This window comes from Dermacentor albipictus, chromosome 4 (assembly GCF_038994185.2).
Source record: "Dermacentor albipictus isolate Rhodes 1998 colony chromosome 4, USDA_Dalb.pri_finalv2, whole genome shotgun sequence".
Taxonomy (NCBI): domain Eukaryota; kingdom Metazoa; phylum Arthropoda; class Arachnida; order Ixodida; family Ixodidae; genus Dermacentor; species Dermacentor albipictus.
Window position 1 is genome coordinate 25,625,664 of NC_091824.1, and position 23,018 is coordinate 25,648,681.

The following is a 23,018-nucleotide window of genomic DNA, read 5'->3' on the forward strand; positions in this document are numbered from 1 at the left end:
GGATGGGACCGGTGGCAGTATCGGCGAGCTGCGTATGTGATTTTCAAAGTACAGGCTATTCACACAAAAGGTGAGTGGTGCACATTCTTACCAGCATGAATGGTACAATTTATGTTGTCTTTTGGAATTCTTGTTGCGTGCCTGTACTGCTATCGAAAGGGCATCGAAAATGGATCGCTGAGGGACCTTGCAAAATCTTGAGTGGACAGATCTCTTCCACTATATAGAACTTAAGACTAGGAGTCTCCAAAACTAGTTTGGAGGGTCGTTATGCGCTTGCAAAGAATCAAAGGCACACCTGCACTTGCGTTTAGAGCGAATGCTATTCTTTCGAAACGTCTTGCGCTGGAGCGCCGCTTCACCACCGATTCGCCACTTCTGCTTCACTGTGTCTGATAAAGAATACACAACGCGCAGAAAAGAGAGCATGTAAGTGAGGAACGCGGATGAGCACTATAATCTGCAGGAAAATGAAAGGTGTAGAAATTTTGCTTTGTTAGCAGGTTTCCGCAACACAATATCAGAGTGAATAAAGCGCGGGAAGTATTTAGGCTTGGGAAGTACACGATTGGCTGGCTGTGCAGTGACTCAAAAAGCGCGGAGTTTTCATGCTCGTTTCTCGTCCAAGTAGAGCTCAAAAGAGTAGGTTATTTTTGTTACTGTTTTGTTTTTATTTATGCAGGCACAAGTAATATCGTACATAGATGATTTCACGAGATTTAACATCGAGCGTTTTAACTTTCGGTCGAAAAAGAATGTAGGTACTAGAGTTGCCTCAGTATGAGGTAGGCATCCCTACAAATTTAGTTGGCCCACCCCAAATTTGCCTCGGCCCAGCCTTAGATTTCTAGTTCGCGCACCTCAACACCCCCCCCCCCCTCCCGATTTTCGGTAGGCTCACGTCCAAACTTCAAGTTGGCCCACCCCTACTATAAGCTTTCCCGTGCATTTTTTAGAAGCCTTATGTATCAATATGGGTATTCTCTTTATATTTCCTTTTTGTTTACATTGTTTCTTGTCTCTTATAAAGCTACCTATCACCTACATTGACATTATTATAAGGAATAAATGTCTTTGGCGCTGGAGTACTCGCCAAAGAATGCTTATGGTGCATGGGTCAGCACAATCCGGAGAGTTGAAGGCATTGCCCGTTTATTGCATTCGCATGAGAAAAGGAACTAATCATGCCCTTGCTACGCAGTCGTTCCAAATGCCGTCTACCTGAATGCCATTGAACTTGACTGCCAATTTGCACTGCCACAGGACATTTTTCAATGACATCAAGTCGACATTTGGGTTTGAAGCTGCTTTAGCTATTATTTAACCCCGGCCCGCTCAGCCGCGCCAGATGTTTGCTTTGGCTCTGTGGATGTTTATTTTTATATCTACTGCTCTCGTTTTTCTGCTGCTTCTTTAGCAAAAAGCTTCTGCACTCGCTAAATGGTTACTTTCAAGATAACAGTAAACTATACCGCATTTACTGCATGAGCAGGGACTTTCCGCAGGAATGTGCTGATGACAGCACTCTAGTGCGGTGTTGTTTACGTAGCCGTGTGCAGACAGCCATTGCTCATTGACATAACATAAAACGCAAGCTGCGCTTTACTGACATTAAATGATCTCTTATCTTTTGCATTGGTTGTACCTTTCTTTGTTTACGCAGTGCGATAACTCTTTAGGAAGCGCCTATGGGATCGCCCGCCTGAGAAACACTTGATAACCAAATCGCTGACATTGTATAGGAGTCGTGAGCATTTCAGACTCGGAACTCACAAAAGGGGACCGTCGTCCATTAATATGAAAGAATTTAGCAAATGCTTATTGCTGATGTCTTGAAGTGTGCACATATGAAATGTAGCCGCTCGTTCCGCTGACTTCTAACACTGACAAGGTATCAGACAAGCTGAGCTATTCGAGCCATTGCCTCATTGGCATAGGTTTTGCTGAGCTACCGATCTGCTCAGGATAGGTCAGGCAATCATCCTATGACTGGATTTGTCACTTCGTTGTCCTGACAAACCTGTCAGACAAGGATAACATGAATCTTTGGTTATTGGTGTCGTCGTTGGCCTAGCTAGTACTGATCGATATGCCAGCGACGGCTGCTGACAGTGTACTGACCGCCAACATCTGCATTTGTACACGCTGAAGATGAGCATACAAACAAAAGTGAAATTTGATGGCAGCAGCAGCACCATTACAGTACAATAAGTGAATGCTGAAGCTCCTGAATGTGTTTTGAAGTTTTCATGAAGCATTGCGAGAGTCTGTTGAGGCCGAATGCCATTCAATTCGTATGCCATTGGAACATTTCCCTGTTGCATGGGTATAAACCTGTGTCATATTCCCATTTACTGCGAATATATAGGGAGTTGGGCAGGGCATATGGTAATGACGTTTTGGCAAGTTCCATCAGCAGCACTATTTCAAAGTTTGCCTCAGTTCATTCAGCATCAGCATAGGTGACGTGAACTTCCCAACTAGTTAATGGTATATCAGTCTGGAACGTCGCTCATATGTTAAAAGAAAATCTTGCCGTCAAAAATGTCAGTGCAAAATTATTTTGAACTTAAACGTACAAGAGAGCAATTTAGCTTGGAAAAGCATTCTTGGGCACCCTTTAAACAGAGCACTCAGTAGGATGCGCTGTTGCCTCTGTGTGCTGAGAAATACACTGCACTCTAAGAAGAAAAGGAGGAAATGGGGTATTGAGGTTACTCCTTTAGGGGAGCAACTGATCTGCCACAACCATTCCTCCCTTTAGGGGGTAAGTGCGAGGGGATGAACTGTTACTCCCCATGCCGTTACTCCTCCGAGGTCTAACAGTTGCTCTTTTCCGATGCTCCTCAAAGGAGTAACGGTCATTATTTCCGATGCTCCGCAAAGGTGCAATTAATCAAATTAGGCATTTATACGCTAATAAAAAAGATTACTGAGCTGAAAAAAAAGAAAAAGAAAGGGGCCCGAAAGCAGAATTCGAACTCACGTCCTCGCGCTCCCATGTTACCTACTCTAACCACTGCACCACGGCAGATTGCTTGACGGGACTAGGAAATTGAGACAGGTTAAGCATCGGAACGCAGGTGCGGCAATGTAAAAGCGACTTGGCATTTTGTGTATGTTGTGCGGGGAGAGTGTAACGTTGAGTGTACTTGCAACCATCAGTGAGTGCGAAAAGAAATATGCCCGAGTATTCTTAGGGTGCTTTAAACTGAGGCACTACACGATGTAAACGTGTAGCGAGCTCAAACGGGGCACCTAAGACGACAGAGACGGACAATTGTTCTGTCGCTTAGTGTGTCCCGTTTGAGCTACACATCGCTTCAGTTAAGTTCGTAATCTCCTTGGAAAGGAAGGAACTTAGGTACTATTCACCAGCAAAATCTGGCAGTCTATCAATCACTTGCGCGTTTAATTTCTATCGCTCACTTATGGGGTGCGCACGAAGGGCATGGCTCTTCACATTCCAACTTTAAATTTCACGCAATTTTCTCACGAAGAGGCAAAGTGCTGCTTTGCATGTAGTTCAATGGACAGTGCACGAACTTCTAACTACTCACGATTTATAGACAATACAGTTTTTGCCGCATCACTGCACGACACGGACGAAAACAGCGGAGCGCATGGGGAGTAACTGTTGCCGTTCGTCCTCCCGTTGCTCTCTTTCCGACCAGGGACTAAACACTTACTCTCCAAAATTTGCACACGGCACGCACATCCATGCAGTTACTCCCTTGAGGGATGAAAGCGCCCTTTTTGGGACGAACTGCGCAGTTACTCCCGTTTTCCCCGGAATTCTTCTTATAGTGTGTAGCCATACTGATGAATTTCGACCACGCATGCTTTGGATCCAGTGCTTAGAGTTTGCGGAAGGCTTTTCTACTAAGTAAAAAGGTGGCAATTCATAAGGTGTAATTTGAGAGCCACATCTGAACAAATGAAAATTAAGCCTAAAACGGCTGATGAAAACTTCTAAAAATACAATGGCTATCAAAAATCTGCTTCACTTGTCTAGGAAATTCTAGCTGGTCATTACTCACTGTAATTTGATATGGTTTTATCACTACAATGCTGGATTTTAAGATGTACCTGTGTTAAGCCTACTTGTATGATACTGCTGTTTTAGCATTTTTGATACCTCGTATTTAAAAACATGTACCAAAATGTGACAGGGATGCGGGATCAGTGCAGGGTGCACAGTTTGGATCATTACTCTTAAATTGCTCGTCGTACAGTGTGGTCATTCCGCAGTAATGTTTCGTTTGAGTAATGGTGTTCGTTGCTGTTGTGGTCTTTTCAGATGTACCTCTGCAGCATATGTGGCTGTGTTAGCTCTACACTTTCCGCATTTCTCAGGCATGTGGCTTTGCACAAAAATGTGAACAATTTTTATGTGAAATGCCCTTTTCAAGACTTCTACGAGATTATTTGCAAAGTTGGCTCGCTCTACAGTCACTTCTGTCGTGAACACAGACGGGTTTGACGTGCTGAACAAGAAAGCTGTGTTTCCATCAGTGTGCAGCGTTGTGACTTAGTCTGCATTGTGGACAGCTGCATGCAGGTTTGTAAAGATTATAAAGCTCCACTTGCCCACCTGAAACTTCACATTGTTCAAGGTGCAAAAGTGACATGCCCGTTATGTAAGAAAGCATACAATAAGAAGGCATTTTTTTATTCCCATCTTTCACGTTACCACAGGAAGTACCTTTGCTCGGTATCAGATGTGGAAGTTCAAGAGCCTAGGCCTGTTTCAGCAACTGTTACGACCCCTCCACATGATGCTGAACAAACTGAAAGCAATTCATCTGAGGAGGAAGAGCTACCTAGTACACTGGCACCGCATCAAGGCAGCATGCAAGAAAGCTGTAAGAACCACGTTAGCACTGCTTTTGCCCACCTGTACCTGCGACTCTTATCTGAGCGCCTTGTGCCATCATCTACAGTTGAAATTATCTCTGAGGCTATATATGACATACAGAATGCAAATGCTTCAGCAATGGCTTCTTGTCTCAAAGAAAAGATCAGGGAAAAACCTGTTAACAGTGATGACATAGATAAGCTGATAGATGAAACATTTGAAAGTGATCGTTTTGGCACTGCACCGAGCACCAGATGGTGTGTTCTGGACAGAACATAGCCGTTCCTCTTTCTTCAAGAAAGAGTTTCTGTATGTATCACCTGTAGAAATATTGTTGGGGAAACACAAAAAGAACAAGCATGCTACCTTTCATTACCTGCCGATTCTAAGTATACTTGAAGCCATGCTTGAAAATGAAGACGTGATATCACAGTGCGATAGGATACTGCCCGAGACCCCTGGTGTCCTAAAAGATTTCATTGATGGAAACATGTTCAGGTCTATTCCACTTTACAAGGAGCACCCTGAAGCACTGAAGCTTATACTCTTTCACGATGCATTTGAAGTCGTGAATCCAATTGGTTCTGCAAAGAAGAAACACAAACTTCTTGCTGTTTATTTAATCCTTGGTAATCTCTATCCATGAAAAATATATGCAGCTCATTCTCTCAAGTTGTGCTTGCACTGCAATGAAAATGATTTTGCATATTTTGGGCAGGCCAAAGTGTTTATGCCTTTGCTCGATGGATCTGAAGAAGTTGCAAGCTGGCCATTTCGTAACTTCAAGAGGAATGCGTTTGTTTGGCACTGTGACTGCCATCCTTGTAGACCACCTTGGAAGCCACAGAATTGGAGGCTTTGTGGAAAATTTTAGCTCTGGAAGTCACATCTGTAGGTTTTGCATGGCTGAAAGAGCTGACCTTTTTTCTCCAAATGCCCTGTCAGGTATTTCAAAAATCAGAACATCGGCCAATTACAATAGCGCTTTATTAGCCCTGCAAGTCAATGGTTCAAGTATAGAAAAAGGAGTGAAGTTCAATTCCTTATTCAATCAACTGAAGTACTTCCACGTGTGTGCTCCAGGTCTCCCTCCTTGTTTGGCACATGATTTATTTGAGGGTGTTGTTTCATTTGACCTTTCCTTGTATATTAAGCATTTTGTAACGGTTCTCAAGTGGATTTCACTTGAAGACCTTAATCAGCGCATAACTTGCTTTCATTTTAAACATGATAAGTTGGTGGACTGGCCATGTGAAGTTCACTTCAAGAAAGCACTAGGAGGCCATGCGGTTCAAAACTGGAACATGTTGCGCTTTCTTCCATTGTTTCTACTTGGTTCAATTCAGTCTACTGAAAATGATATCAGGCAACAAGTTCTTTTGCTATCTGAAATTTTCCAGCTTGTTACTGCACATAGTATCACACTCCCCATGTTTATGAGGCTGCAAGACCTTATAGCGGACTACATGACGGGCAGAGCGCACCTCTTCCCTTATGTTGCCATGAAGCCTAAGCATCATTACCTGATTCATTACCCGTTTCTGATTACACAGTTTGGCCCACTGATAAAGATGTGGACAATGAGGTGTGAAAGTAAGCACACCTAATTCTGTAGGTGTGCAAGAAATTGCCAGAATTTCAGAAACTTGACGCACACACTTTCTGAGCGTCATCAGCTTTATCAGGCATATAAGAACACAGGAGCAGGTATTCATGGTTTAGTCAATAGTTCCTCATTTTCTAGTGAGCTTTGCAGCCAGAAATACAAAAGTACGCGATGTGATCGTTGAAGAAGGTAATCTATTCTCGGCCAGTCAAGCTACTATCCGTGGCATGCTTTACAAACAGAACATGCTTGTTGTTATGAGGCGGACGGATGGCGCTCCTCTTTTTGGTGAGATTAGGCTTATTCTTTCCAGTAATGGCGATCACTTTTTTTATTAAGAACTGTCCACACAAGATATGAGCCTGCTATGCTCTTCTACAGCATTATCAGTAGTGATTGTCCTTTCAAATGCATGAAGCTTGAAAGCCTCCTTGATTGGACTCCATTGGTGCAGTATAAACTTTCCCGCAACAAGTACCCTGTTGTTGTGTTGAAGCATGCTGTATTACATTTTGTTCGATTTCATGCTTTTGACAGGCAAAATGGACTTGCAACAGCATATTTCCAGTTGGCTGTCGCACTTGGACAATGAAGTGATCGAACATATTGTACAGAAACTGCTGGACTGTGGTGCTCAGTCACTTGAGCACCTCAAGTATTTAGTGGAGGCTGACCTAATGTTCCCGAGTGTTGTCAGTAGACGCATCCTGCTTGAAAAGTTCCAGACAGCTGCTTCACCAGCCGTGCAAGTGTCCATTCCACAAGGAAGCGAAGCTTCTGTGAGCTTGTTGGCCAGGCTTTTGATATTCCATGCGACGCATTTCCACCCGAACTCATAAAAGCATGCCAAGATGGCAGGCGCCCACTGAAAAGTGATCTGAATGAAATGATTAGGACACTAAGTGGCAGGGTGCTTGCCTCCTACCAGAAGCCTGGGTGCAAAGTGCTGCGAGTCATTGCGAGTGAAATTGTCAGCAAATATCCAAGAACTTTTGAGGACACTCTCAATGTCACCATCATTGTTACAGGACTAGAAACGCTTCTATGGAAGCTGGAGAATTGTATTAACAACAAATGAATGCACAGTTCTGAGTGTTTGAAGCAGTGTTTTTCAGAAGATGAAGAGTTGACCACAAAGAAACCACAACTCCATAAAATTCTTATGGCTGTGTAGTCTGGCAGCCTGACCTTCCATCTACGGAAACAGCTGAAACTCAAGAGAAATAAAGGAAAGAGTTGCAAGCCCAATTCAGGCTAGTTTCCCCAAACAGTTCTCGAGTCACGCAGCTAATGGCCGAAATATGTTCGTCACAGAGGCATGTGATTAATGCCAGCAGAAGTGTGGTGAACGTAAAGGAAAACTGACGTTTCCTCTTTGAAGAAGCACACATGTGTTCACATGTCAATATACCGCTGGGGTCCAGTGCCTCGCAAACATTTGACGATCAAGTTAAGACTGTTGGGCGACAGGTTTTTAGGTATGCTCACAGCTTAATAAAGAAGCCGAATGGGAGGACATGCCTAGAGGAAATTGAAAAGGCCAGAATTGAAACGAAATCAATGGCTGTAGAGTATGAAGCCACTGCCCTCCTCCTACTTGCCATATTCCATGAAGACCGGGAGCTATTCTGCAAGGTAGTCGAGGTAAGCACTGCAATCTTAGAATAGTTAAGAGAAACTCAGACATCCACCCATTCGTAGCAATTGCTGCAAAGGAAACCCACACGGGTTACTCGAAATAAAAGCCTCGCAGTTGAAGAAAAATTCGTCCTGGTCCGAGACTCGAACCCGGGACAACGTGCCAAAACCACTTTCTCATTATGAGGCACGCCGACATATTTCCAGTTGCTACGTTCGCAGACCACAACGCGAGAAAGTCGAATCATAGTGCTCGCGAAAAGACTGAGACCGACTCTGACCGCGCAGCTCTCGTCAAAATGGAGCACGTAACACAAGCAGATGACGCTTGCTGTGTGCCCGAAGTACTTAAGTGTAGTGAGAAGTTCTTGTGCATTCTCTTTCTGTCTCTTTCTACAGAAGCAAATTAACTAACATTCGAACTATTAAGAAAGTTGGAAAAACTGATGACGTGCCATGGCCAGCCAATCGCATAACGCGCCCTACTAACGTCATTTAGCCAAATGACGCCAAATGGGTAGGGGCGGCTTAAAATTCAGCCGAGTGATGTGCTGCGATCGGCAGCGATGTACATTTTTAAAATCCTATAATAAATTACACGCTTTACGCGGAACACTTAGATGCACCAATTAATGATCTCAATGACCTACTCTAACGACTCGGTACGTTTGTAAAAGATCGTCAAAATCGTTTCAAGGTCAGTTTAACGGCCCTCATGCTCTTGCAGGTAGCAAAACTCCGCAATGCCGTGCTTTCGACAGGCTTGACACATTCTTTTACTATGAAAGCGACGTTCGGAAGTCGAATGAGCGAAGTCCAGCCTCCCACTCACCGGGAGATTGCTCTTCCGCCGTTTCTGTCACGCTGCGATTGCTTTTATCTCCTGGCGCAATCCGACAGGCACCTCAAAAAAGAAGCAGGTAGCCTGCGCAAAATCGTAGCCGTCGAGCTGTCCGGGACAAGAAGAACACACCAGCGAACTTCTCCTGAACACAGAAATCAGTGAAAAACCGTCGCACACGGTGCATACGCGGAGTCCACTAAGCGTCTGCGAAGCGGTCCAAACTACATCTGTGAGCAGAGAACAGCGGGCTCACGTGACGACGCTGCCGTTGAGAGCGTGTAAAAGGGAGGGAAGAACGCTCAGGAAGCGGGCGGAGCGTGTTCAGAGGGGAGAGGGCGTTGTTGCGGCCCTCTTGCGCGTTATATTGTATTTACGAAAGACGAGATTTCTATATGTTAGGGACCTCTCACTCTCTCGCACGCACACAGAGAGAGAAACAGTAAATCCCGGGGTCATGTCCAGGGCTATCAATCGTTAGGGTGGTGGTAAGAGGCTGTTGTAAATTGGGGTGAAGGTATGGCGCTGGTGGGCGTGGGCTGTTGCATGCGCTTGGTGCGGTTTTTGGTGTCCGGTGAGCCCAAGTGCCTTTGTAGGTTCCGGAAACGCGGCCACATTAGGTGAGGTATAAAAAAGTCACCGACGATTACGATGCCAACAATAAATTTGAGCGCAGCTGTTCGGGTGTCTTGAATTAGCGATGTATTGAGGCAAAAAACAATTTGAGTCTGAACGGCGGGGTCCTCTATAGGCGGCGGCGCTGATCCTCTACTGGGGCAGCTCGTTTAGCAGTAGCGGGAAACGAAGCACTTCCACCGGTTGCGTCGCTCATTGTTCAGAAAGAAAACGTAAACACGGGAACGCGTGGATCGCGCGGAGCGCATTCTGTAGCGGCGGCGAAGTAGCACATGTCCGAAGCGGACGGCAGCGCTTTGTTTCAGCATATGGTACCGGTGGACGCGCAAGTCGCATGCCTCAGTAATGACGTCATCGGCGATTGGTTGACGGCGCACAGTGCTATGGCTCCGTTTCGTAGCGGTTCGCCGCCATGGAGCACGTCTGGTGCGGCACTTGGCTTTTCTCCGACCCCTTCCGCCATACTCTATTACTACACTTCTCTCCTCTTGCTTACGCTGTATCCTCCTCTTCCTCCGTTTTCCCCTCGCGCTCTCTGCGCTATCGCGGAATTTCATCCTCCCTGGCACTCCACGTTCGCTCTCTTTTTTTTATCCTTAGGTGGAGCGACTCGTTCATTCTGCCGGTTATGCCGAGACTGAGGACGACGCTCAACTGGCCATGAGGGCTCCGCTCCAGAGCTTTCGCAGACTGGTGTAACGGAAGGATTTCATGCTGGATCTCAAAGCGCTAGAAATGAAGAGCATGTGCGAAGAGTCGGAACGGTTCTGATGAAACTTGCACATGGCCTCAATACATTATTCGCCGTGTGGCAGTACCACTAATTGGGGCAATCACGACCAAGATAATGAGGTCGCTGCCGTTTTTAGCAGCTCTTTTTTTTTATCGAGCGAAGGCGTAAACATAAAAGGGTAGATACGCGTTAAAATGCACGGATGGGACAGACGAAATAGTAACCACTCGAAACGCACTTCCGTACGCTAGCTGCCCGAGTCAAGCCGATTGCGTCTGCCAGTCTAAATCGCTGTGATATTTCACCCCAAAGCATCTTATTCTATATTGCTTTTTATTTCGTCAATGATAATTTGATGTCCATTCTCACCCCACTTTCGGCACCTCATCTATTGGTATTCTGCCATTTTTTTTCTTTCATAGCTGCTAGTATACGGTTTCTCTAAAGTCTATTCCGTTATATACAAGTAACCGTACTTATTTTTTATCTGTTACAGACCATTAAATTTAGTTATGTGCTATTCTTCATTTTTATTTTTAAAGACAGCTTAAGTATTGCGCAATAAACGTGATCTTGTAAGAGAATTGGGTCTCACCCATAAGCTTACGTCGCGTATAAACGCACCTCGAGTACTTACCGAAATGTCATCTCGCATATTTGGCGCTAACGTATTAACGTGTGCGAGAAAGAAATAGAGATGCCAGCAACCGTAGGCAACAGCAGCCATTGTCAACGAATTTTAATAACAGTATCATTAAAGGCAAAACTCACTGGGGTAGCGTACGCATATGTAGATCACTTGCAACCTCCCATTCCCTCCCCTGCTCCCCCTCCCCTCGAAGAAAGAGAGAGACAGGCTATCGCTTGTAATTGTATTGCTCAAGATCGCACGTGCACACCTGACCTTTCTCTGTATCGCAATGCGCCGGCGGAGCGGCAGTCACTCGCTAGCACTTTCACAGCATCCCTAACACACAGAGCTATATATATATGACCACTAACCCGAGGTACGCAATGAATTTTTACCACGGCGGGTTGAGGCCAGGGGTGCAGGGTGAATCTTTGACTTAATTATGGTGTTTATTCACCTCATATTTACATATACCAACAAAGGCAACAACAGCAAACAAAAACAATACAAAACCCGAGCGGCAGAGCGTTCTGCACATCTGAGGCTAAAGAATGTGAAAACACCACAAGAGCCTGCTATGTGTTCAGCTTCCCTACAGTGGAACCGCGCTCGGCCAGCGGGGCGATTAGTCGCTCACGAAGGCCGAGCGCTGTATAGACCGTTTTTTTCATGGGCGCCACCATGGATGCATGGATGGATGTTATGAGCGTCCCCTTTGGAATGGTGTGGTGGGTTGAGCCACCAAGCTCTTGCTATTATACTGCCTAATATCCTGCCTGCGTTAAACAATAAAAAACACACTATAAACTCTCACAACCAAATTTTCTGATCCCCTATTGCGAACTATGCTTTTGTACGTCTTCGCTTTTTTTTGTTGTTTCCCTACTTTTCTTCCTCCAATCACCTCTTAGTAATCCCCATTGCAGACATGTTTACTTTTCCACTCCTCTCGCTGAACCCAAGGGCTTCAAGGAGGCCAGTGGTGCCTAAATCAACCGCTTGGTAAACGTCTTCACATTATAATAAAACATGCTCCATAATTTTCCTAGCTTTACCGCAGCAAGCACATGCTTCTTCTTCCTTCTTATATCTCGCTTTATATGTGCTTGTTCTAAGGCATCCCGATCTTCCTTCGAAAAGTAATGAGTTTCCTTTTGAGTTATCACAAATTGTTCCTTTCCTGATTTCGTTTTTTCCTCTTAAGTAGTTACTCACGGCAGGTTTCCTTTCCAAAGCCGCCACCCATGAGATTATTTCAGCCTCTCTGACTTTCCGCTTGATGTTCTTTGTTGCTGTGTTGCCCACCCTACAGGCCGCATACTTGCTGGTAAGCTTCCTAGTTCTTTTCCTCCGCTGTGAATCAATGTTCTTTTTTTTTTCTTTACAGATACCTCAACACTCTCCCAGCCCATTTACTTTCTTCCATATGCATCAGTCGTTCTTCGTACTCAATTTTACTGCGAGCTTCCCTCACTTCAAAACTAGTCCAGCCCATATCACCCTGCACAGCTTCATTTGTAGTCTTCCCATGAGCGCCCAATGCGAGGCGATCCACTGACCTTTGGTTCCCATCGAGTCCTGATTGTACTCCTGATTTAAAGCAAAAAAGCGCATTTCCAAAAGCAAGTCCTGGAACCATTAGACGTTTCCACGTACCTCGGATCATCTCGTCCCTATTGTATCCCCATAGAACTCTGTGCTTCATTATAGCTGCATTTCTCCTCCCCTTCGCTGTTATTGTTTTTTCCTGTGTTTCCACATATTTATTGCCTTCGTTCATACGTATACGAAGGTATTTATGTTCTGTGCCCCGAGGTATTTCCTGGCCCTGTATTGCCACTGTCTGTTCACTGTTTTCATTGAATACCATAACACCTGATTTTCTAACACTAAATTTCACACCTAAATTGTTGCCTTCCTGTCCGCAGATATTAGCCAAACGTTGCAAATCACTTTGCTTGTTAGCTAGCAACGCAATGTCATCCGCATAAAATAAACCTGGAAGCTGCTGCTCTACTACTGTGCCCACCTGTTTGCATGAGAGATTAAAGCCGATATTACTTCTTTCTAGCGCTCTGTCTGTCCTCACCATGTACATCATAAACAGCAGCGGGGATAAAGGGCACCCCTGCCTCAGTCCCTTGTTGATATGAACTTTCTCCTCGCTCCTCATCCCTTCCCATTCAACGCAAACGCTATTTTGTAGGTGAATCTCTCTCAAAAGCTGTAGACAATCGTCCCCTAAGCCTTCCCCTTTTATAATATCCCACAAAATGTTGCGGTCTATGTTGTCATAGGCTCCTGTAATGTCTATCAAGGCCACATATAATGGTCTGCTTTCTACTTTTGATATTTCAATACACTGGGTAAGCAGAAATAAGTTATAATCTAAACGCCTACCTATTCTAAAGTCAACAAACATTGACACCAAGGACAACATAGGGGAAATTACTGGTGCTTTGTAAATGAAATAAAACAATGATAAATTAATGGAAATGAAAGTGGATGAAAAAACAACTTGCCACCGGTGGGAACCGTACCCACAACCTTCGCATTTCGCTGTTTGTTGGATTCTTATGATATGACTAATAAAAATTGGCCCCTTGGTTAACCCACTTTCTTCTCGTTTATTACATAACGAGGGTCTAATTCAGGTAGCATTCAGGTAGCATAATTCAGGTAGCATGTGTGGGTTTATTGACTAGTTGCCTTCATCCGAAAATATCACGTTCTTGTGACGCCTGCGGCAAAAATGACTTTCCACGTCCGCCGCCAAGGTCTGTGAGTGGTGGCACTGGCGAACACTCCCAGGGTTCTACTAGGACACATAAATACCCAAGAAATTGGATAGGGAACCAGCGCCGCGGTAGCTCAATTGGTAGAGCATCGCAAGCGAAATGCGAAGGTGGTGGGTTCGGTTCCCACCCGCGGCAAGTTGTTTTTCATCCGCTTTCATTTCCATTAACTTATCATTTCCTTATTTCATTTATAAAGCACAAGTAATTTCCCCTATGTTGTCCTTGGTGTCAAAGTGTGTTGGCTTCTTATGATATGACTAATAAAAATCGGGCCCCTCGGCTAACCCCCTTTTTTCTCGTTCACCTATTCTGACGTTCTCCCAAAATGCCATTATTCTCTGCCCAAGCTTGAAGCTTTGATTGCCTGCATTGCTAGCCTGTATATCACCGATGTAATAGTCAACGGTCTATACGAGTGAATTCTATCTTTCTCCTCCTTACATTTATAAATTAAATTCATTCTACTTTGTCGCCAACTGTCTGGTTTTCGTCTATCTTTTAAAGTTTTTTCCACTGCTTTCACCAGAGCTTCCTTACTTTTTGGATTTAATTCATTAATCAGCCTAACGGGAACCTTGTCTAGCCGTGTGGCTGTGCGCTTAGGAATTTTCTCTTCGGCTTTCTTCCAATTGAAATTTGTCAGCACCAGCTTTTTTTTCCACCTGGGTCTCGTTCATGTTCTTTTTTACCTCAAATATAACTTCGTCATTGCCTTGGAACGATTCGGCTGTTATTTTTCGGATGCAATTTATTGCCGCTTCTCCTTCCAGTCTGCTTTGATCTTCGTCTAGGATATGTTTGACTTTCTGCCTAATACTTTTGTGTGGTTCCAAAATATTCATGTGCGGCCCTCTTGTTCTCACGTATTTCTGACAACCAACGTTCCCTTACACCTTTTAACTTTGCCTGCACCAGTATTTGAACCATATACTTATCGCAGCAATATGTCGTTAAACGTCATATTGCTACGCAGTGGCGCCATCTATGGGCAGTCGGAATGCTGGCTTGGGCGAGAGCTCCGTTTTGCATGGCATAGTATAAGCTCGGCGGTAGTTTCTGGCGTTTGTTTTCGCGCGCGCGTGGTCTATTGAGTATGACGGGGCGTCTTTTATGTGGAAAAGGTTCAGTGAGACGTGCTGAAGTGCTATAAGTTGGTATGGCCGGACTTTCTGCTGGCGTTGAGGCGGACGGAGCACGCAGCGCGATGTGTGCGTGCATGTTGGAGCCTACAATCAGCCTCGGATCAACTGTGTATTTCTGAAAGTTCCATTCACTAATGTGACCTTATTGCAGTATTATCCTCTAGTTCTAAGCTGCGGTTTAGGAGCATTGAAACATACGCGATGATCGTACCAGCGTGGGTACCATTCTGCTACGATATAATTAATCTATGCTTTAAATTTATACTTTGACAAGTGTTCAAACTCTTCGGTGCAGATTACATTGTGTGACTATTTGGTTCGGTAGAAGAGGTTTTCACCTATGAATAAAATAGTTTTCGTTAGTAATAACAGCATTCCTTAGAGTGTGAACTATACTTGTCTAGCAAGGCAAACGTTTACGAACTGCGCGAGTATCCTAAGCAGTGGTAGGTGCTGGACTACAGATATATTTGTTCTATTTTGCGCATGGTCCAAGCATGCGGCATCAACGTTTATAGATCTATAAACGGGCGGCATGCCTATGCGAGGTCACACTGCGGCGTTAGCCCATTCTCTCTCTTTTTCTAGAAAGAGTATGATAACCGATATGTTTTTTTTTGGTTGTGTTCGTTGCGTTCTCGACGACGCACTCACATGTATTACGAGAATTTTGTCCTCAAAATAGCCATCGCATTCTTTTTATGCAATCCATCTGGGATATTACGGCTTTACAGGGCAAGAAGGCAATGCTGAAGCACATATCTTATTCATATGTATCATGCAGGTCCACCAACCGCAGTGATCGCTTTGTCAATTGAGCAGCGCCATCGGCCTCATGCAGCAGGCTAGCGTTTACATATAGTGATTTCAAGCTTACTAGACTTGAAATGTGTGAGAACGACACAGGTGTACCACAGATATTTGATAGCGTATGCCGCTTAGATGTTTCGTGGTTGCCTTATTGGTTGGCCGTACACGAGCACGCGCTCTTGTTTCAGTCCCAACGCCAAGCGATCAGATAGTGAGCAGATTTACCATTTCATGCTGGTAATACAGAGACGCCGGTTCTCTTCCTTGAATTAAAGCCGATATATGCAAAATAGTTCACAACACATACACACAGCGCGGCTGATAAAGCGCGTCGCATGTTTGCTCCCCCAAGAGATAATTCCGCGTATTGTAGTTACCGATACACCGAAAGGCTTTCCTGACGACCTTATATGAACGGACATTGTGTAAGTTTCCCAAAGTACGATCTAAAACATCTCGAAATCGTTCCGCAGCATGCGACAGCAATACATTCAAGCAGCGCCGCGCCAGATCGCACAAGCCAGAGAGGAGGAAAGGCCCGCCACGCGGCCTTTCCTCCTTGCCCGATAGGGGAACGGCGTGCGGCTGAACTGAGATGTGGCCAGTCGCAAGCTGCTAAGCTGAAAGAATAAGCCCGAGACACATGGTGCGATTTTGGGTGCGATCCGTGGTAAGACCATACGCATCGGCAGCCGCACTCAACAGGTTCTCAACCATATCCGCCGCACGCGGTGCCGTATCGCACGCCGCACATGCGATCGACTTGCTGAATATTGTGCAACTGCCGCATCGGTCGGACGACCGCAGCCAATCACAGCGCCGGTAGCGCTAACGTCATGGCCACGTGGTAGACCCCGGCGGGCGCTGCCGGCGAGCGAGCGCCTCGCCGCTCCGATCATGTTTGTTGTGTTTTTTCTTTTCTCCCTGTTCGAAATGCGGGCCTCTTTCGCCGCTGACAGCGGCGCATAAATCGACTACAATTTGTTTCTGACACGAAATAACTTATAGAATGTAGTGACATCAAAAGATTGCGTGTTATAAAACGTGCAAAATAGTAAATCGTTGGAGTGCTTTCTAATCGGACGCGGTCAGCGCAGACGCGCCAGCAATCGTCTATACGAAGCGGGTCGCCTGACTGGCGTGGTTACTCATCGCTACTAGTGGCACCGGGAAAACTAACCGTATTATCACTTAACAGAAACATAAATGTTCAGGCATTGATTGTGCTGACGAATTTAGGCGCTTTATTACGAGCTGCGGACGCATCGCAAGGTCCCTCGGCCTCGGATAGACGACCGGCGAGCTAGGCCTACACCGTCTCCCAGCGATCGCAAGCTCGCCAGGCATGCTCGTTCGCTTCGGTCGGCGCCAATGAAATAAAATATGCTGCAATTTAAGCGTGACACAACTGTGTACACGTTGTGCCGACTAACATAGGCGCTTCGTTATACGAGCTGCAAGCGATCGTGTCCCAAGCGCCACCGGTGTCGGATTCGATAGCCAAGCGAGCTATGCCTGCCGGCTCCTATAACCATCGGCGGCTGTAAACGGAGCCGATACTGCTAACGCGGCCTTTGCGGAAAGACGTCTACAGTGCTCGCATGGACGTGTTTATATTGTCATCGTTCGTTTCAAACAATAGAGCTGTGCAAATACGTTTGCTTTCACTTTGTTTTGGAAGTTACGCAGCATTCCGAACTTCCGCGCAGGCGTGCCGGTTCTGGGCGGAGCTACTCGCTGATCTCTCATTCGTACCATGCGTCCCGAATCGCCGCATGCCGCAAAAGTCGCACACGACGCGCCGTACGTCCGAGCGCACGGAAAATGGCACCATGTGTCTCCCGCTTTAAATACACATGGTGCGATTTTAAATGCGATCCGTCGTACGTCGCATCATATGAGTCTTGCCGCATGCGACGATTCGGGACACATGGTACGAATGAGAGATCAGCGAGTAGCTCTGCCCAGAACCGGCTGCATGGACGCTCAGAATACTGCGTAACTTTGCAAAGAAAGTGAAAGCAAACGTGTTTACAAACGACCACAATATGAACTATGTGAATACCGTAGACGTGTTTGCGCAAGGCCGCGTTCATAGTGTCGGCTCAGTTGACAGCAGCCAATGGCTACGAGCCAGCAGCAATAGCTCGCTCGGCCGTCAAATCCGACACTGGTGCTGTTTGAGACGGGATCGCATGTAGATCGTAGAACGAAGTGCCCATGGTGTTCGGCACGACGTGTACATAAATATGTCGCGCTTAAATTGCAATAGATTTGCTTTTAGAGGTCCCGACGGAAGTGAACTAGCAAGCCAGGTGAGCTTGCGATCGTGGGAGGCGGTATAGGCCGATAGCTCTCCAGCCGTTTATTTCAGGGCCGACAGCCCTTGCGATGCGTCCGCAGCTCGTAATAAAGCACCCAAACTCGTCAGCACAATCAATGCCTGAACATTTATGTTTCTCTTAATTGAAAATACGGTTAGTTTTCCGGGTACCGTTAGTAGCGATGAGTAAACACGCCAGTCAGGCAAGCCGCTTCGCAGAGACGATTGCTGTGGCGTTTGCGCCGAGCGCTTCCGAGTCGAAATAACGCTAACGATTTACTATTTCGCACAACGTTTTATAACATGCGCATTTTACGAGGTCACTTTATTGCATAAGTTATTCCGTGTCAGAAAAAAGTGTAGCTGAAAGAGGCCAGCGTTTGGACCAGGGAGAGAGAAAAAAAAGCATGCTCAGAACCGGAGCGGCGAGGCATTCGCTCTCCGGCCCCGCCTGGTATAGCACTTTGCCATGGCGTACGCGCTACCGGCCCTCTCATTGGCTACGGCCGTCCGACCGACCAAGCAGTCACGCGACAATATCCAGCAAGTTGGTCGCATGCCCGGCGGACCCTGTTGAGAACCGGTTCAGTTGCGGCTGCTGATGCGAACGGTCGTACGACGGCTCGCACGCAAAATCGCACCATGTGTCTCGCGGTCAAGACACATCGGGGGAATAGAGCTTCGCCCCGAGCGGCGGAAAGAGTGTCTCCCCGGTTCCAAGAAAGGGGAAAGAGCGAACGCAGAGTTTTGGATGCGCCGTCGCGGTCAGGAACGAAGAGGCTTTTGCACGAAGAGTAGCGGTAGCGGCGGAACGATGAACTCGAGCGAACACGTGTTCATCACGTGATCCGAAGATATAGGGATGCATTCGCGCAGGCCTTCACTACCAATAGGCACCGTGCAATGAAGTTTGCCTCGTTGGTTTTTCTTCATGTCGTGCACCCTAGCAGCGGCGGTGAGCACCCGCGTGTACGGACCCTCACCGTCATTTTACCATTGTCCGTGGTGCACTCAGGCCCGCCTGAAAGACCGCTTTCCCAATGGATTCACTTCGGCCTCTTGGCAGCTCCTCCTTGAGAAGCGGGAACAAAAAGAACACGCGCAGATACTCCTGCGTTAAGGATTGTCACAACCGCGAAGGGGACGTAGGCATCAAATTGTGCCGCTTCCCTTCAAAACCGTGGAAAGCAACCCGACGGCTGCAGTGGATAGTCGCAGTTCGTGTCGCTTTTGCAAATTTCTGTTAAACGAACAATGCAAAAAGAATTAAAAAGAAAAGAATCCAACGCGGCTTCCGTAAAAACACACAATAAAGCGACAACTGCATTAAAACGCGTGAACTAATTACCGCTGTTGTAAATTGGTTTAGATACGAGTCGTTGTTTAGCTCGTCTCGCTCCAAAACAAACGCTCAGTTACGTGTAAAATCTAGATTCGTAAGCGCTCCGTGCTACAGCTTTGTATGCGCTGGTCTTTGTTGTGCATTAATAAGCCAACGTGCACTTTCTGCACCAAGATCAAGACGCGACTGCTGCAACAAGGCTCATTTATGCCGATGTTTTCTCGTGCTTGGAACAGAACTGTGGTCGGAGTACACCGCAGCACACAACGAGTATTCGCAAATTAGCATTTCTCGCGCAAGCTAGCACGCATTCCTTCTTTGTTTACGTTGTTTAGTCTCAGCTGATTGCTCTCTATTATGTTTCAGCGGTGACGACCTCTCACATTCAAGCCCGAACGACAATACCACAATATGCCCGAGGCACTTTGTCGACGGAGAAAAAGACACTTACTTGCCAATTCGTCAAAACCTCTACAATTGTGAGGTGCAAGGCGCGCTCCAAGTAATGAAGTTACAAATGACAGTTGAAAAACGAGCATGGCCGTATTTTCTCACTTATGTCGCATAAAATAATTGTTTCTTGACTTACTTTGAGTTTCACGTCGTAAGCATACTTGCTTTGTTGTGTCAAGCACTTCGCGACCTGCGGAGGTTGCTTAGTGGCTATGATGTTGGACTGCTAAGCACGAGGTCGCGGGGTCAAATCCCGGCCACGGCGGCCGCATTCTTATAGGGGCGAAACGCGAAAACACCCATGTACTTAGATTTAGGTCCACGTTAAAAAACCCCTGGTGGTGAAAATTATTCCGGAGTCCCCCACTACTGGGCGCATCATAATCAGATCGTGGTTCTGACACCTGAACCGCCATAATTTAATTTAAGTACCACGCTGTGACGTGCGTGCTGTTTACTTCTTTGACACGATATACATGGTTGTAGTCGTAATTTTACCTCCTTTCTGAAGCGTCGGCGGTCGAAAATTGGCCTCGATGTCTTCGAATGCTAAAACCACAATTTAGATGGACCGACACGTTTCTAGCGAGCGCCGCAAAAGCATGCCTCCGTAGCAGTGGCCGTCTCGGTGTTCCGCGGAACTGACACGCTAGCGCTGACGGTTGAGCCGATCACTGCGCCGCCTGACCATTGCGCACCTGACATCGTGCTTGGAATACTTCTGCATCCATAGGAGTGGCGATTGCTATTACGCCCCATTCCTACAATGCATGGTCAGGCTTCCATACAAATTCACTTGTGAACAAACGGATTAATAAAGTTTTCCTACATTTTAAGCAACAAAAAAAAAGGAACTTCCTTTTCTCCGCTTCTACGGCCACCGTTCCGCATTGCGATGCCTCATTCACTATGCGCTGCAGATACGGCTCGCCAGTGCCCCTGTGCGCGCTGGCGTGTGTGTGTTCGCGTGGCGTGACCACAGCGGTGTCAAGTTTGACACCCTAAAGAGTCTATGCCATACACTTCAGTTAAACCTCTGGAAAATGGTCCTTAATGAATTCGTCAAAGGGACCATTAGTAGGGCGTTCTCGCTCGCTAGTTGATTCACACTTGAAAAAAAAAAAAAGCGGCAGATCCCACGCCCTGTGGGAATCCATGTTATGCGAAGCAGTGGAAGGAGAGCCTACCAAGTTAATGACGCGGCCATGAGAGCACCAATACCTAAGCGGCTGTTTCATGACCTGTTTCATGGCACGCATGTCATGGCATTCATAACATGACCTATCAATTATATCCCTCATACACTCTTGTAATACTAAGCCAATTTTGGTATACACCAAATTAACGAAACGACCTTGAAAGCACTAAGACGTAGGCGGCTGTTTAATGACCTACATGACACGTTCCGCACATCTGAGGGGAAAAAACGCACAAGGTGGAAAATACACAAGAGGCTGATAAGTGTTCAGCTCACCTAGAGTGGTTCGGCGCTCGGGCCCTGGGTTAATCAGTCGTTGACTAAAGCCGAGTGCTGCAGAGGGACAGCGTGCGGTGGTTCCAGCGGCTGAACTGAAATGCGGCCAGTCGCTAACTAGTCAGCCGAGAGACGCATCGGGGAATAGTGCTTCGCCCCGAGCAGCGGAGAGGTTGTCTCCCCGATCCTAAGAAAGAGAAAGGAGTGAAAGGAGGGTCTTCGCTGCGGCGTCGCAGCAGGAGCGGCGAAACCTCCCTCCCCCTCCCCCCGCTACCCACTGTGAGCTAGCACGTGACATTCGCGTCACTACCGCGCGGCCTCTTCGAAGATATTGGGATGCGTGCGCATTTGCACGTCCCCCCTCCTTAATATCACCCTTTAGCCACGAAGAGGCCGCCGTCACATGAGGCTTATCCGAGAGGGATTTTCTACTCCGACATCAGCCCGGTTTGAGTCCATGTTCATGAGGGAGCAGCTCTAGCTGCAGACCGCCGATGTCGCCGTGTAGGTAGTCGCGAGCCAGGCTGGAACATTGATGATGGTACATAGCAGCTTGACTATTTGTAACGGGATGTAGTAGGAGGGAAGAAGGGCACTGGGCCCGGGTCACCTTACCTCTCGGCGGCGTCACCTGCCCGAGTCCGTAGTGCCTGGATTTCTCTTGGCTGCCCCGATTATGCTGATGCGATCCCCGAGCCAGCCTCGAGACGGTGCAGGACGACTGTCTTCTGATGTCCCCGGAGTTCGTTGCCCTCTGGTGTGTTCGAACACCGTTTCTTCCTGTTCGTCACGACACCGCCCTCTCTCTGTCGTTGAGCCTTCACTGCCATCGCGGTTTTCGGCAAGCACGATCAGCAAAGCCGCACCGACCGACGACCCCGAACGATGGCCGGCACTTCGCTGCAGGGGTCCGCTTTGTCCTTGCGGGCGGTTCGGCGTGGAGTTGTGCGGTTCGGTTCGGGGAACTCTGGGCGCTACCACCACTTCGGAGCGGAAGCCGCTCGCCGAGCTTCTCACCTCGTTGATGGCTGCTGGAGGGTCCGCTTATCTCGCCGCCCGTTTTGTGTTGCTGACTGCTCGTTGGTTCCGATAGCGAAAAGGGGATTTTCTGCTTTGTTGTGGCTGCAGGGCTGGTGGTGGGCGATCTGCTGCTGCGACAATATGGCTAGCCCCTCTCGCTTCTTCCAAAGAGACGTGCGTGCTCGCTCTAGAAGCCAGCACGCTAGACATCGGAGGAGCGTTTCGTCCGATGTCGCGGACAATAATATTTTTTTATTATTTTATTTTTAACATATTGTTAGTCCCACTGGGACTGTTACAGGAGTGAATTTATCAGCAAGATACAGGAATACAGTATACAATACAGTAATACGCCAGTTACACATCAAGCGGGCAACAATACAAACAGTATACAGTACAGTACAGTAATACGCCAGTTACACACCGAGTTGGCCAGAACACAAAATCAATACAGTCTGAACATGATCAACAGGTCGGGATTGTTGACAAGACTGACGAGGCTGCGAGCTCAGCGAACTTCTTCAAGGAATCCTGCGCAGTTATAGAGTTATCTAGGCCGTTCCATGCTCTTATGGCTCGAGGGAAGAAGGAAAAGTAATATGTGTTGTTAGCACAAGTGTATTCATTAATCGTAAAGTCATGCTTGTGTCGTGTTTCTTTAGAACGATTAAAACTAATGTACGTAGCAGGATCCATGTTAAATGCGTTATGAA

The 23,018-nt window shown here is 46.7% G+C and overlaps 1 protein-coding gene across 2 annotated transcripts in view; it reads right to left on the minus strand.

Moving 5' to 3' along the window:
• The window catches only part of LOC139059613 (uncharacterized), a 71,199-nt gene extending 49,744 nt beyond the window's left edge, over positions 1 to 21,455 (minus strand). Inside the window, exon 1 of one of the 2 annotated variants that reach the window (XM_070538031.1) lies at positions 8,935 to 9,161. The gene's annotated coding sequence lies outside the window, so the exon portion shown is untranslated. Of the gene's footprint in view, positions 1 to 8,934; positions 9,162 to 21,285 lie in introns of those variants that run through there. The other variant, XM_070538030.1, reaches the window with a different exon arrangement.
• Between the last annotated feature and the right edge of the window lie 1,563 nt (positions 21,456 to 23,018).